General features: G+C 41.9%; 1 protein-coding gene across 2 annotated transcripts in view; it reads left to right on the top strand.

Moving 5' to 3' along the window:
- The first annotated feature begins 1,733 nt into the window (after positions 1 to 1,733).
- Positions 1,734 to 16,022, top strand: part of syn3 (synapsin III) — a 275,871-nt gene continuing 261,582 nt past the window's right edge. For both annotated transcript variants that reach the window (XM_060902881.1, XM_060902882.1), the window contains exon 1: positions 1,734 to 1,855. The gene's annotated coding sequence lies outside the window, so the exon portion shown is untranslated. The remainder of the gene's footprint in view (positions 1,856 to 16,022) is intronic.

Below are 16,022 nucleotides of genomic sequence, written 5' to 3'. Positions count from 1 at the left end.
ACAATTGCACTATTGTCATTATTTGACTTTTGATAGCCCATGGACCTTGAGTTTGTGACTTTGTTATTACATTTTATGTATTAACCTACCAGGGACTAGATGAAAACTGGTCAGTGACTAATTCTGGTGCATTTACAATCACAAATGAAAATTCAAGATTTTGCCACATGCCTTCTTGTGCTAGGACAATTGGTAGTGAAATGTGTGATGTGACTGCTTTCCGTTATTAACAACACTTTAATCTAGCAAACTGTATATGGCGCTCGCTCATTAAAAACTTCAATCCTAAAGCATTTATGAGTTGTATTGCTGCTTACCTCCTTCTCCAAAGGGGGGTTCAGTGGTTTGGTAGGGCGGAGGTCCCCCTGAGGCTGAATCTGTGCATATTTAGGGCACCCCATTAGTTATGAAACTGGTTATTAGCACTAGTTATTAGCACCAGCATAACGTAATATTTCATCTTATTGTTTATCACACAAGTCAGTTCAGTTATTAAAATGGAAAAAAATGTCACTGTACAAACTGTAAAAGTGTTCTCTTGATAGGCTAATCCAACCACGTTCATACTGTTCATTTACCATTTGCTAACATTTTGAACACACATGTGAGCGATAGCTACTTTTCTTTGGGAAAAACTGAGTGACCAGTTGCCTGCCTCTCCGGTCCCTCTCAGCTTTCAGCTGCCTTTCTTTACGTTTTTGACAGCCACTCTTCATATTTAGCGATCATAGACTGTACGCAGGGCGGCACGGTGGTGTAGTGGTTAGCGCTGTCGCCTCACAGCAAGAAGGTCCTGGGTTCGAGCCCCGGGGCCGGCGAGGGCCTTTCTGTGTGGAGTTTGCATGTTCTCCCCGTGTCCGCGTGGGTTTCCTCCGGGTGCTCCGGTTTCCCCCAAAGACATGCAGGTTAGGTTAACTGGTGACTCTAAATTGACCGTAGGTGTGAATGTGAGTGTGAATGGTTGTCTGTGTCTACGTGTCAGCCCTGTGATGACCTGGCGACTTGTCCAGGGTGTACCCCGCCTTTCACCCGTAGTCAGGTGGGATAGGCTCCAGCTTGCCTGCGACCCTGTAGAAGGATAAAGCGGCTTGAGATAATGAGATGAGATGAGACTGTACGCACTCCACTGCTGGCTGGCTGGCTGCTGCACCGCGACACAGCAGCAAGTAGCGTTGCACTGATCTGCACACAGATTTAACGCATCGCGCTTCTACCAGAACTGGACCGTACCATTTCGCAAAAGGGGGAGGGTTAAATGACAATATGTTGAAGAACTCGAGAATTAGACAACCTTGTTCAATTAGCTCATTTTACCAGATGGAATATTGCATTGTTGTTATTTCAAAAGTCTTATTAAAATCATTAAAAGCATATTATCAGCCCCTTAAAGGGCCCCATGGCAGTGCTGGGCCCCTAGAATTGTTCTAACGTTTCCCCCCCTGGCGGCGCCCATGATTATTATTATTATTATTATTATTAATGCACGCACTGAAACATGAGTCATGTGACACTCACAGCGAATGCACGCGCGTCTGTTCAACGCGTTCATCATGGCTCGCGCTCAAACGCGCCCGCCGCCCCTGAGACTCCGCTTATGAAAAATTAATGTGCCCTGTCACGTGACAATGCCTTTCCCCACTCCCGGTGCCATCCAGCGCTCTTCAGCCACAGCCGAGTGGATGCGACACAACACGCTCGTGTTCCCGGCATGCACTGGGGAGCTGGAGATTGAGGAAGCTGCGGCGCGAGCGCACGGAATCTCCTTATCCGAGAATATTCTCAGTAATAAAATAAAATAAAAAAATATATATAAATATATATTTAAAAAAAACAACACCGGACCGGACGCACAGAGGTAAACAACAATATTACAAATATGAATTATTTTGAATGCAACACAGCTGCTTGAACCAGATGAATAGCAGTGTGTGTGTGTGTGTGTGTGTGTAGTTACTGGAGCAATTAATAGGAAGAGATGCAGATTGTGGGAGCTCATGCACCGCTCCCAGTTCCTACTGGGGGGCCATTTGCAGATAGATTCAGAAGGAAAGCATGTCTGTGCAATGCATGTGCTGTTTTTTCTCTTTCTCTGTGTAATGCGCGGTGTTATGTGATGCATGATGAGCAAATTGATTCCGGATCCTGTGTGCAAATAATCAATGGAGGGGGTTTCCTCTCCCCTCCCCTCCCTCCGTGCTGGCTTCATCCTCAGGTTGGCCATAACAACAAATACAAGAGTCCTCATATTCATTTATTGTCAGTCCGCATGTTGATCTGCTTGTTTCCACACGCGCTCAGTCATGGGTATGATCCCTTCCTGCATCCTTCATCTGAGTGTCAGGCCTTAAAACAGGCTGTCACATCTATAGCACTGAAAATTCACTCACAGTTCGCATAAATATTTTCCAAGTACCTTGCATTTGATTGATTGATTGATTGATTGATTGCTACAGAGTGTCATAGACAACTGAATGAGCCAAGAATCTGCACCCACTGTGCAGATCTATATATCCAGGTGTGTTATAATAATCATATGCACAAGGAGAACATGCAAACTGTGCGGAGTTTGCATGTTGTCCGCGTGGGTTTCCTCCGGGTGCTCCGGTTTCCCCCACAGTCCAAAGACATGCAGGTTAGGTTAACTGGTGACTCTAATACTACGTTCACACTGCAAGGCTTAATGCTCAATTCCGATTTTTTTGTGAAATCCGATTTTTTTGTGAGGTCGTTCACATTAACAAATATATGCGACTTGTATGTGATCCTCAGTATGAGCGTAAAGCGACCTAAAAGTGTTCCGCATGCGCATTGCAGGATACGACGACGTCACACGCAGTGAGCATGGCCAGTGTTTACGGAAGTAACCTAAAGTTTCCTGTGTATGACAGTAGCCAGCATGGAGTACCTGGCGATGATGCAGTTGTTGTTGCGATGGAGCCAGAACATGCACAATAGCCTGATGTTAAGGAGGAGGTTGAGAAGGAAGAGGGCAAGGGTTTTGGCTCAGGCGTTCTGCAGGGTAGTGACTGCAACCTCCGTTCAAAGGAACATCAAAGCCATGTTGTAACTTTTTTTGAGAGACCCGCCGCCTACTTCAGTGCAGAATAGTGACGTTTGTGGCTTGTTGATGACGTGTAAGTCGGATGAATGCGACCTGGCGGTTCAGACTGCAGTCGCATAGGAAAAGATCGGATAGGAATCGGAATTAGGACCACATATCCAAACGGCCTGGGTCGGATTTGAAAAAATTGGATCCGTGTCGTTCATATTGTCAATAAAAGATCGGATACAGGTCACATATGGGTGAAAAAATCGGATTTGAGTCACTTCAGCCTGCAGTGTGAACGTAGTGTAAATTGACCGTAGGTGTGAATGTGAATGTTTGTCTGTGTCTATGTGTCAGCCCTGTGATGACCTGGCGACTTGTCCAGGGTGTACCCCGCCTTTCGCCCGTAGTCAGCTGGGATAGGCTCCAGCTTGCCTGTGACCCTGTAGAACAGGATAAAGCGGCTACAGATAATGAGATGAGATTTGAGTTCATTTTCTGTCACAAAATTCTACACAAAATAGCCCATATTGACAAAGTGAAAGCAGGTTTTTAGACATTTGTGCTAATTTATTAAAAATCAGAATGTAAAATACCATACAGTGGTGCTTGAAAGTTTGTGAACCCTTTAGAATTTTCTATATTTCTGCATAAATATGACCTAAAACATCATCAGATTTTCACACAAGTCCTAAAAGTAGATAAAGAGAACCCAGTTAAACAAATGAGACAAAAATATTATACTTGGTCATTGATTTACTGAGGAAAATGATCCAATATTACATATCTGTGAGTGGCAAAAGTATGATTAGCAGTTAATTTGAAGGTGAAATTAGAGTCAGGTGTTTTCAATCAATGGGATGACAATCAGGTGTGAGTGGGCAGCCTGTTTTATTTCAAGAACAGGGATCTATCAAAGTCTGATCTTCACAACACATGTTTGTGGAAGTGTATCATGGCACAAACAAAGGAGATTTCTGAGGACCTCAGAAAAAGCGTTGTTGATGCTCATCAGGCTGGAAAAGGTTACAAAACCATCTCTAAAGAGTTTGGACTCCACCAGTACACAGTCAGACAGATTGTGTACAGATGGAGGAAATTCAAGACCATTGTTTCCCTCCCCAGGTGTGGTTGACCAACAAAGATCACTCCAAGAGCAAGGCGTGTAATAGTCAGCAAGGTCACAAAGGACCCCAGGGTAACTTCTAAGCAACTGAAGGCCTCTCTCACATTGGCTAATGTTAATGTTCATGAGTCCACCATCAGGAGAACACTGAACAACAATGGTGTGCATGGCAGGGTTGCGAGGAGAAAACCACTGCTCTCCAAAAAGAACACTGCTGCTCGTCTGCAGTTTGCTAAAGATCACGTAGACAAGCCAGAAGGCTATTGGAAAAATGATTTGTGAACGGATTAGACCAAAATAGAATTTTTGGTTTAAATGAAAAGTGTTATGTTTGGAGAAATGAAATCACTGCATTCCAGCATAAGAACCTTATCCCATCTGTGAAACATGGTGGTGGTATGTCTGTGAAGATTCTCAGTCATCCAGGTCATAGTAACTGTGGGTGGTAAAAGAGAGCAACTGGACTTGCTTGAAGATTCTTGAAGACGTTTCACCTCTCATCCGAAAGGCTTCTTCAGTTCTGTCTGACTAGTAGGGAGTATCAAGTATTTATCCTCTCATGGATGAAAAGCTCATCTAAGGTGTCATTGCGTCATCCTGTTGGTGTGGGTCACTGGGCACTGGATGTGAACGGCCTCGAGAGTCTTTAGGGTGATCAATGGATTGCCCATTAAGGTGATCAATGGAATGCTGATTCTCTCTGTCCTCTTGTGAGTCACTGAAAACAGCTGGGTTTTGGTGTGCATTGTTGTCTGGGAAGTGTGCCAAGGACTGCATTGTAGTTAAAGAAGCCATTTTTGTCGACCTGGAACGGCCATCACTGAACAGAGGTGGGGGTCTAAGACATCATTTATCAGCCACATACAATGCAGTCCTTGGCACACTTCCCAGACAACTGAATGCACACCAAAACCCAGCTGTTTTCAGTGACTCACAAGAGGACAGAGAGAATCAGCATTCCATTGATTACCTTAACGGGCAATCCACTGATCACCCTAACGACTCTCAAGGCCGTTCACATCCAGCCCCCAGTGACCCACACCAACAGGATGACGCAACGACACCTTAGATGAGCTTTTCATCCATGAGAGGATAAATACCTGATACTCTCTACTAGTCAGACAGAACTGAAGAAGCCTTTCGGATGAGAGGTGAAACGTCTTCAAGAATCTTCAAGCAAGTCCAGTTGCTCTCTTTTACCACCCAATGGTGGTGGTAGTATCACGGTTTGGGCCTGTTTTGCTGCATCTGGGCCAGGACGGCTTGCCGTCATTGACGGAGCAATGAATTCTGAATTATACCAGCGAATTCTAAAGGAAAATGTCAGGACATCTGTCCATGAACTGAATCTCAAGAGAAGGTGGGTCATGCAGCAAGACAACGACCCTAAGCACACAAGTCGTTCTACCAAAGAATGGTTAAAGAAGAATAAAGTTAATGTTTTGGAATGGCTAAGTCAAAGTCCTGACCTTAATCCAATCAAAATGTTGTGGAAGGACCTGAAGCGAGCGGTACATATGAGGAAACCCACCAACATCCCAGAGTTGAAGCTGTTCTGTATGGAGGAATGGGCTAAAATTCCTCCAAGCTGGTGTGCAGGACTGATCAACAGTTACCAGAAATGTTTAGCTGCAGTTATTGCTGCACAAGGGGGTCACACCAGATACTGAAAGCAAAGGTTCACATACTTTTGCCACTCACAGATATGTAATATTGGATCATTTTCCTCAATAAATAAATGACCAAGTATAATATTTTTGTCTCATTTGTTTAACTGGGTTCTCTTTATCTACTTGTAGGACTTCTGTGAAAATCTGATGATGTTTTGGGTCATATTTATGCAGAAATATAGAAAATTCTAAAGGGTTCACAAACTTTCAAGCACCACTGTATGTACACAAGTGTGCACACCCTTTGATATGACACCCAAAAGTAAGTTGAGGTGCATTTTACTTCCACTGATACTGCTTGAGATGTTTCTACAACATAATTGGAGTCCACCTGTGGTAAATTTAATTGATTGGACATGATTGGCGATTGCCAACACCTGCCTATATAAGGTCCCACAGTTGACAGTGCATGTCAGAGCAACCTCCAAGCCATGGGGTCAAATGAATTATCTGCAGACCTCAGAAACAGGATTGTGTCAAGGCATAGATCTGGAGGAGGGTACAAAAAAATTGCTGCAGCTTTACAGGTCCTAAAGAGCACAGTGACCACCATTGTTCATAAATGGAAGAAGTTTGGAACCACCAAGAATCTTCCTAGACTTGGCCACCTGGCCAAACTGAGCGATCAGGGAAGATGGGCCTTGGCCAGGGAGGTGAGCAGGAACCTGAGGGTCACTCTGACAGAGCTCCAGCGTATCCTTGTGGAGATGGGAGAACCTTTCAGAAGATCAACCATCCAGGCAGCACTCTACAAATCAGGCCTTTATGGTAGAGTGGCCAGACGGAAGCTACTCCTTAGTAAAAGGCACACGACAGCCTGTTTGGAGTTTGCTAAAAGGCACCTAGAAGACTCTCAAACCATAAGAAACAAGATTCTGTGGTCTGATGAAACCAAAATTGAAGTTTTTGGCCTGAATACCAAACGTCACGTCTGGAGGAAACCAGGCAACACTCATCACCTGGCTAACGCCATCCCTACAGTGAAGCATGGCGGTGGCAGCATCATGATGTGGGGATGTTTTTCAGCAGCGGGAATGGGGTGGCTAAGTACACCAAGATCCTTGAAGAAAACCTGCTCCAGAGCGCTCTGGACCTCAGACTGGGGCGAAGGTTTACCTTCCAACATGACAACGACCCGAAGCACACAGCCAAAAGAACAAAGGAGTGGCTTCGGAGAAAGTCTGTGAATGTCCTTGAGTGGCCCGGCCAGAGGCCAGACCTGAATCCAATTGAACATCTGTGGAAGGAGCTGAAAATGGCTGTATACCGATGCTCCCCATCCAACCTGATGGCGCTTGCAAGGATATGCCAAGAGGAATGGGCAAAAATGTCCAGAAACAAGCGTGCCAAGCTCATAGCTTCTTTCCCAGGACGCCTTGAAGCTGTAACTGCTGCCAAAGGTGCATCAACCAAGTATTAGGCTAAGGGTGTGTACAGATATGTAACATTTGTATAATAATAATTGTGTAATATGTAATATCTTTGTCAGTAAAATAAAATTGCATATTTTCTAAAAACCTGTTTTCATTTTGTAATTGTTGTGTGTAGATGTTTGAGGCAAAAAATAAACTCTGTCTATTGTAGAATAAGCCTGTAACATAATAAAATGTGGAGAAGGTGAAAGGAGTGTGCAGACTTTCCGGCGTGTGTGTGTTTTTATATATATTGTATTTTTTACACACACACCCACTGCTATCTGGTGAGGCACACCATAATACAGATGTGAGTAGGGAGTCAAACTCTCACGGGTACCAGAGGAACAGCCTCCCACTGTAACCCTAGTTATGTAATAAGTGAGAGGCCAAGGGCTACATAAACAGAGATCGGCACTGCCCAATGTGCCTTAAGGGCCTGGTTAGTACTAAGACGGAAGACCAAGTCCTGGCTCAGGACAGACTTTGACTTTTTGTGGCTACTGCCTCATATAGAGGCTGTAGTCACTGTCATCATGCTGTAAGAATGAGTATAACAATCGCGCACTGCGCATGTGCATACAGGTGTTCCTATTAAGGCCAAGTTTACATTAGACTGTATCTGTCTCGTTTTCTTCGCGGATGCACTGTCCGTTTACATTAAAACGCCTGGAAACGCCGGGAAACGGGAATCCGCCAGGGTCCACGTATTCAATCTAGATCGTGTCTGGTCCGGTGCTGTGTAAACATTGAGAATACGCGGATACACTGTGCTGAGCTCTAGCTGGCATCGTCATTGGACAACGTCACTGTGACATCCACCTTCCTGATTCGCTGGCGTTGGTCATGTGACGCGACTGCTGAAAAACGGCGCGGACTTCCGCCTTGTATCACCTTTCATTAAAGAGTATAAAAGTATGAAAATACTGCAAATACTGATGCAAATACTGCCCATTGTGTAGTTATGATTGTCTTTAGGCTTGCCATCCTTCCACTTGCAAGTGGTAAGTGATATGCGCTGGGATCACACACACAGCGGCTCAGTCCCGAATCACTGCTTGTGCACTTCACTCGCGCGCTGTGTGAGCTGCGCAGGGCCGGAGTGCGCACCCTCCAGAGGGCACTCGCTGTTCAGGGCGGAGTGATTTGGAGCGCAGGATGCCTGCGGAGCCGAGCGTATCCGTGTATTGGTGTTGCTATGTGCACACTAATCGTTTTAAAAACGTTAATCTGATGATCCGCTGATACGGTCTAATGTAAACCCCACCTAAAATGGCTGGTGAGTGTATACAATTCGGTTCACCATTCAAAATAAATGGACTAGACTAAAGAAATCTCTTTCAGACATGTTTATGCTTATTACAGAGGGAAAGTGCGTTCTACTGAGCTCTAGCGCCGGGCCTTTTCTGGGAAATAAGAGTTTGGGTCGTGGTGACAGCGTGTGTATATCAGCCTTGGTTCGGAGGTTTCAGTTTCGAAAACTGTAAGAGGTAAGAGTAGAATAATATAAAGTACAAGCACTTGGTATATTTTACTTCTGTGATTTATTTTTTATTTTTTTTAATTGTTCATTTTTGGATTACGCTTCATTTTCGTGGCTACTACCTCAAAGAGTAAATATACATGCATGCTATATTTACTGTATGGATATGGTATCAGAAAACTATTTTATTTATAAGCAGTAGCCACATGTACCCATAGGGTACCTATTTTTTGATATGGACAAAAATATGTGAACACTGCCCCCCCCAAAAAAAAAATGTCTAGAATGTTGTTGTATTGTGTAGCATTACAATTTCCCTTCACTGGAGCTAAGAGACCCAAACCTGCTCGAGCATGACGATGCCCCTGTGCACAAAGCGAGATCCATGATTTGACAAGGTTGGAGTGGAAGAACTTGAGTGTCCTGTACAAATTCCTGACTAAACTCAACCCCACTGAACACCATTGGGATGAACTGGAACACTGACTGCACCCCAGACCTCCTCATCCAACATCAGTACCTGATCTCACTAATGCTCTTGTAGCTGAATGATCATAAATCCTCACAGCCACACCCCAGAATCTAGTGGAAAGCTTTCCTAGGAGAATGTAGCTTATTATGACAGCAAAGAGGGACTAAATCTGGAATGGGATGCTCACTAAGCTCATTTGGGTGTGATGGTCAGGTGTCCATGTACTTTTTTTTTTTTTTTTTTTTAAAGATATTTTTTTGGGCTTTTTGCACCTTTATTGGATAGGACAGTGTAGAGACAGGAAATGAGCGGGAGAGAGACGGGAAGGGATCGGGAAATGACCTCGGGCCGGAATCGAACCCGGGTCGCCCGCATTCATGGTATGGCGCCTTAACCACCTGAGCCACGACGCCCCCAATGTCCATGTACTTTTGACCATATAATGTATTCTTGCATTAAATAGAATAAAGTTAGTAAAATTTATTATATGCGAAATGAATAAATAACAATAATAGACCTACACATTTGCACACTATTGGCTTTTCAATTAATGCCTCTTAAAATGTAAGACATTATAATTTTCCATCCTAAAATACTGCACTTGCACTGTGTTTGCTGTGATATGGTGTATTTATTATGATGCTATATACTGTATTGATTTACGTTCATTTAAACAAATCATTTACTCAGATTTGACGTTAAAGCTAGACGGCCTTTCGATTTCATAAAATGGGTAAAATTTAGTTCCCTCTGAAATTTGGTCATTGTGATTTTCTGTAATATCTCAAACAGGCCGTTCTGTAGCTGGGAAGTTATTTAATTTGAGGGGATTCCCGAGCATATAATGTGCATGAAATCGCTCACTTCGCGCAGTCAAGCAGACAGAGGAAGTCTGGTGTGCGCATGTGCAGGTTTTATCTTCTTTTCTTCGTTTTCTTCTTCTTTTGGGTTTTATGGCAGCTGGCATCCAGTGTTGCATTACTGCCATCTACAGGTTTACCTTTGACCGTGCACTGACAGTTCCATCATTCTGTTGCTAAACGAACAGTTGATCACACCGAGGTGCTCGCTGACCGCCGATATTTATTAGTTTGGTCCTGCGTTTCCTTTCCTTCACAACATAATGTCTTTTTCTTCTCGCTTTCCGTGACTGTAGTTGGTCTTTCACATTACGTTCGCACACTCGTGTCCTCCATTTTTCTCTCCTGTTTCAAATTTGTATCCCACAACGCCTTGCGCGAACGGGGAAAGCCCACCACGTGACGCATGACGTAGTATCTTGAATTGGGTCATGGTGAAGCAGGAAAAAATAGCAGAGAATTTTGGGCCACGTGGCTTTAAATTCATTAATTGTTCTATTTTAAAAAAAACGAATAAAATTGGAAGTCTGTGATTCGAATTCAGTAGCTTTCAGTCCACTGAATAAAAATAATTGGGTGTCAGATATGTAATATTGGATCATTTTCCTCAATAAATAAATGACCAAGTATGATATTTTTGTCTCATTTGTTTAACTGGGTTCTCTTTATCTACTTTTAGGACTTGTGTGATGTTTTAGGTCATATTTATGCAGAAATCTAGAAAATTCGAAAGGGTTCACAAACGTTCAAGCACCACTGTACACTTGAAAAATCTGAAAGGCTGTCTACCTTTTAAGATTTCTCTAATTTAAAGTTTATTTAAAAAGCTTCACTGAAGAACATTAAAGGCCAGATCAACAAAGACGAGATGCCTCAGCCGAATGGGGTACACTTTAGAGTATCACCGAAATATTATGGGTGGAGAGAAGAATAAAACACATGAGTCATCTAACCCTTAAAGCATTTTTGGATTTTAACTGCATTTGTCTATTTTTAGCTTGTGATTGCTGCTCTGTAGGATATGCAACACATTTTCTCATCTTTGCAGCTTCCATTAATCGGATTTGCATATTATGAGACATTTACTATGACTCATATTCATTATGGTACTATTTTTTTTTTTTATGGAAAGGACATATTTTCATTGCCACCTCATGGCTCCAGGATCTCTGGTTCTGTCTTGAGCTCAGATTAATGTTTGTGTGGGGTTTTAGATATTCGTCCCATGTCTCAATGGGTTTCCACTGGGTTCTTCCACCCCACATCCAAAAATATGCTAGTAGATGGATGTGCATGAGTGTGTGTGGTGTCTGCGAAGGACTGTCGTCCCATCCAGGATGTGTTCCTTCTCCACTTGGGACTGTGTCCAGATCCTGACCAGAATGAAATGTTTAATGAAGATGGATGAATGAATTAATTTACCTCATTTACTCATCTTAAGTTAATTATCAAATTTAAATTATTGTACTTTTTTATAACATGAGGTTTTAATCAATTGAACATGGAAACCTCAGACATATTCAGGCAATGTTTATTTTTGCTCTATTGTTTTGCTGGTTTCTCATCACTTGGCTGAGAGAATCAGGCTATACAAATGTTTCTCAATGCATTTGATTACACTGCCTGATTCTGCAACTCCTTTCAAGACAGTGAGCCTAAAATTGTTGCGTCCATTTTTGTTTTTGAGCTTGATCTATGTTTCAAAAGCATCTCAATCCTCGTTTTGTTTCTCTGCCTTGTGTGAGGAGCTAAGTCAAATGTTCCACTTCACACAGTTGGCTTTTATTTTTCCCCCAAGCCGTTGCTGCATAGATATACAGCGTTGACTGTACCTTTCTGTTTGCCTGTAGTCTCCTTCATTTTGGAAATGTCCTACACCTTGTAAATTAGCACTTATACACAATATAGCCAAAAGTATGTGTACACCTGACTGATAAAGCCATATGTGGTTCTTCACCAAACTGTTGCCACAAAGTTGGAAGCACACAGTTGTATAAAATATGTTTGTATGCTGTACCATTACAAGTTCCCTTCACTGGAACTAAGGGGCCCAAATCTACTCCAGCATCACAATGATCTTGTGCACAAAGTGAGCTCCATGAAGACATGGTTTGCCAAGGTTAATGCGGAAGAACTTGGGTGACCACATACTTTTGGCCATATAATGGTTATTAGGGTGCATCAGTTGCCCTCACTTTCATAAAATCTGATGCATTTTTGTTTGGGTGTTCCTTTTCACCAATAAAGACATTCTGCAAAAATTTTTGACCATATTCAAAAGTCTAATGGTGGCACCATGAGGTTCATTTTTTTGCCAAAAAACGCTTATTTTATGTTTTCGCGTAAGGTTTGAATCACAATGTTGGACTCCATTTATTGATTTCTTGTGACCTAGAGATCATGTTAAGAACCTTTGCAAGGGATTGAGAAGCATTAATGTGATTCATAATACATTTGTATTGTTTAAAAGTAGTTGAACAATGATTCAATGAACAGCTAAAACTCAAACTGTGCTTGATAATATATTTAGAATATGTACTAAAAATGTGTATCTAAGATATTTGGTATACTCTAATAAGGTGCCATAATGTTTCATGAAAAGTGATCGAAATTTTGTCATAAAAGTCATAAAATAGCAGCTTTTTCCATAACTTTGAGCTCCTGGTGCCACCATTAAACTTTTGAATTTTGTCAAAATATTTCACCCAGTGTGTTTTCTTACCAAAAGGAACATAAAAACAAAAATGCATCATGATCGGAGGAACTTTTCATTTTTAGGGGGCAACTGATGCACCCTAATGGTTATAATTTGCAAGAATTCAATACTTAAAAGATTTAGATAAGCCCAATTGGAAAAGGAAAACTTGTTCAATCTCAATCTTTGTTCTGGCCATTTTGCTGGGTTTTCAGTCACGTGACTTTTCTTAGCGGTTTTACCGGAAGTGAAATAGCTGGTGGTTTAAACGGCTGCCGTAGTGCAAACAACTAGCAATAATTTATCAGAGTACGCTCGTAATCTAGAAGCCACTGCTGGCTTTAGATCTATTCAGAAGATTGCTGTGTGTAATGGAATCGACCCCTGCAGTCTGGGAAAGAAGGATTTGTCATACGATCTCGAAAACTACCCTTCAGTCGAGTTCCCCGACATCTCGAACTATCTGGTGTTGCAGACGTCCTTCTACACCGCAAAACAGATGAAAGTGTGGAAGAGTACGGAGGCTTACAACTTTTTTGTATGTGGCTGGGTAAAGGATCTCGGTATCAAGTCGCTGCCGAATGAATCCTGTATTGTTTTTGCCTGTGGAAGTATGGTTTTTGTTTGGGTTTTTTAAGCTTTTCGTTCGCGTCTTTACAACGAAGCGCTGCAAGTTGAAGTGTAAACAAACAGTTGGCTTGATTCTCACTTGTGTTGGCTCTTATCTCTCAGATAAATCATTCACAAAGATCATCAGGAACCCCTTTAAAGACCTGGATCTTAGTTAAACAAGACGGATAAGTGATCACGGCGCATTGTAACTGTACGGCTGGGGAAGAATTTTGTTGCGACCTTCATGCATATGGACTTTGTGAGGAGTAAACAAAGAAACAGCTGGGGACTTTAGCGCTTCATGACTAAAAAAAGTACCGTAAAATAACGACACATAGCAAGAAATGTACTTGGAAAACACTAAGGACATAGCTGAGAGGGAGATACAAACCTTTCACCAAGTGATCACTGCAAACTCGAGCACGCTTCGACTCGGCTCCCTTCGATTTCAGTGAGAGGTTCAAAAGCCACCTTTCTCCACGTCTTTTTGTGAAATCCTGTGTTTGTTCACCCTTTTTTATTAGTTCACGGGGAACCCTGAAGAAACTTTTATCAGTTTAACGGTTTGATCGATTCGAACAACCTAAAACAACGCAAGTGTAAGGTATTTTTCATGCGAGCAATGCACCTTCTTCATACAAACACTTTGTCAACTGAGCTTTGGTAGACCACCAGCTAAAGTTTTGAATAACTAATGAGGCGGCTGTGACGTCACATGAAACCCAGCAGTACTATAGATATATAGGATAGTGCAAATAAAAACACAACACAAATAGAACTATAATGTAAACTCGATATGAAACCTACACTATGTGGTCAAAGGTTTGTGGACGCCTGACCAAATGCACATATGTACTTGTTGAACATCCTATTCCACATTTAATCCCTCTTTGCTGTTCCAATAACCTCCACTCTTCTAGGAAGGCTTTCCACTAGATTTCGGGGTGTGGCTGTGGGAATTTATAATCGTTCAGTGACGAGAGCATTGGTGAGATCAGACCCTGGTGTTGCCTGAGGAGGTCCAGGGTGCAGTCAGTGTTCCAGTTCATCCCGAAGATGTTCAGTGGGGTTGAGTTCAGTCTTTAGCAAACCATGTCTTCATGGAGCTCGCTTTGTGCACAGGATCATTGTGATGCTGGAGTAGGTTTTAGTTCCAGTGAAGGGAAATTGTAATGTTACAGCATACAAAGATATTTTATACAATTGTGTGCTTCTAACTTTGTGAGAACAATTTGGGGAAGAACCTCGTGTGTGCGTGTGCGGCGATCAGGTGCCCATATGGTGTATGTTTCATAATCATGAAGCCATTCAGCAGCAGCTGAGTGGAAGGAATGACTCAGTCCATGGTAGTGACTGATTTCAATTCATTTATGTTGGTGACGTGTTCACAAACAAAACATATTTACTCGAAGTCTGACAGGACACACACTGTACAGAGCGTCATATGTGAGGGGGAGTCGTGGTGCTGCCAGCTACACATCGATCACACAGAACAAATCGCTCGTCTTTATCATCAAGGTACAGTAGATGTCCTTTTGATCAGTGCATCATTAATATCATAATTTCATTATTAAGTTTGCTTTGGCAAATGTGTGTGAGAGATGAAAACAAACCAAAGCATTGCTTAGATTCTATTAGCTTTAGAGAATTTGGGCTGTAGTGTACTAAAGAAACAATAATTGTGTTAATTGTGATGGCTGGCTAAGAATTAAACCCTGAATTATAATTAAGCAATATTTACCTCTTAAGTGTAACCCACTGTTCTGTCTTTGTACTCTAACATCTCGATATTTTGGTACATTCTGAGAATCTGTTCTCAGAATATGACTTCCATTTGATAGCACTGAGATGTATGACTGTGTGTGAAAGCTCACACTTTCACTCAGTCAGTGCGAGCAAAGCTCTACAATGCTTAAATAACTGACTTTTTTTTTAGCCTGAACACGTCATGTAAAAGCAAGAAGTCTTCAGTAACGTACTACAATATCTTGACATCTAATATATTTTTAAATTCAAGAAATAGCATAATATGGAAATGATTAGTCATTCTAGAATAGTATTTAAGAATGGATTTGAGGATACTAGCAAGCATTAATTTGCATATCCATGATCCTTATTATTATTATTATTATTATTATTATTATTATTATTATTAATTTGCACTAGCAGTGCTGGTGCAAATTGTTACTCTCACTCAGGATCTTTCTACTTTATTTTCTTCTTCTCCTCCTCCTAATGTTTTTTTTAGGATGCTATTTCTCCCTCAGTTTTCAACCAATCATCATCAAATTTCACATGAAGAGTACCTCTGGGCTGAATTATGTTGCTCTGACTTTTGGTGGTGATCCGGATCACTGAACCGTAATGATCCATGAAACACGGGATTTTTTTTCAATCACTTATAACTCTGTCAGTTGTCATGATTTTTTCAATCAGGGGTTTGTTTGTTTTTTGTTGTTCTTTTTAATGTATTTATTTAAAATTTTGTTTAGGGCGGCAGGGCACAACTATTCCTCACTAAGCGTTATTCTGTATCTCTTACCGTTCCGGATCTATAGGGTACAGTGACCAGACGTCCCGGTTTGTAACAGCTAGCACAAATTACTGTGACTTTAGTTACAGTTTCTATCTAGTTGTTGTTGTTGC

This window comes from Neoarius graeffei, chromosome 21 (assembly GCF_027579695.1).
Source record: "Neoarius graeffei isolate fNeoGra1 chromosome 21, fNeoGra1.pri, whole genome shotgun sequence".
In the NCBI taxonomy this organism is placed as follows: Eukaryota; Metazoa; Chordata; class Actinopteri; order Siluriformes; family Ariidae; genus Neoarius; species Neoarius graeffei.
Note: the sequence above shows the minus strand (reverse complement) of the source record. Positions and strands in the feature narration are given on the sequence as shown.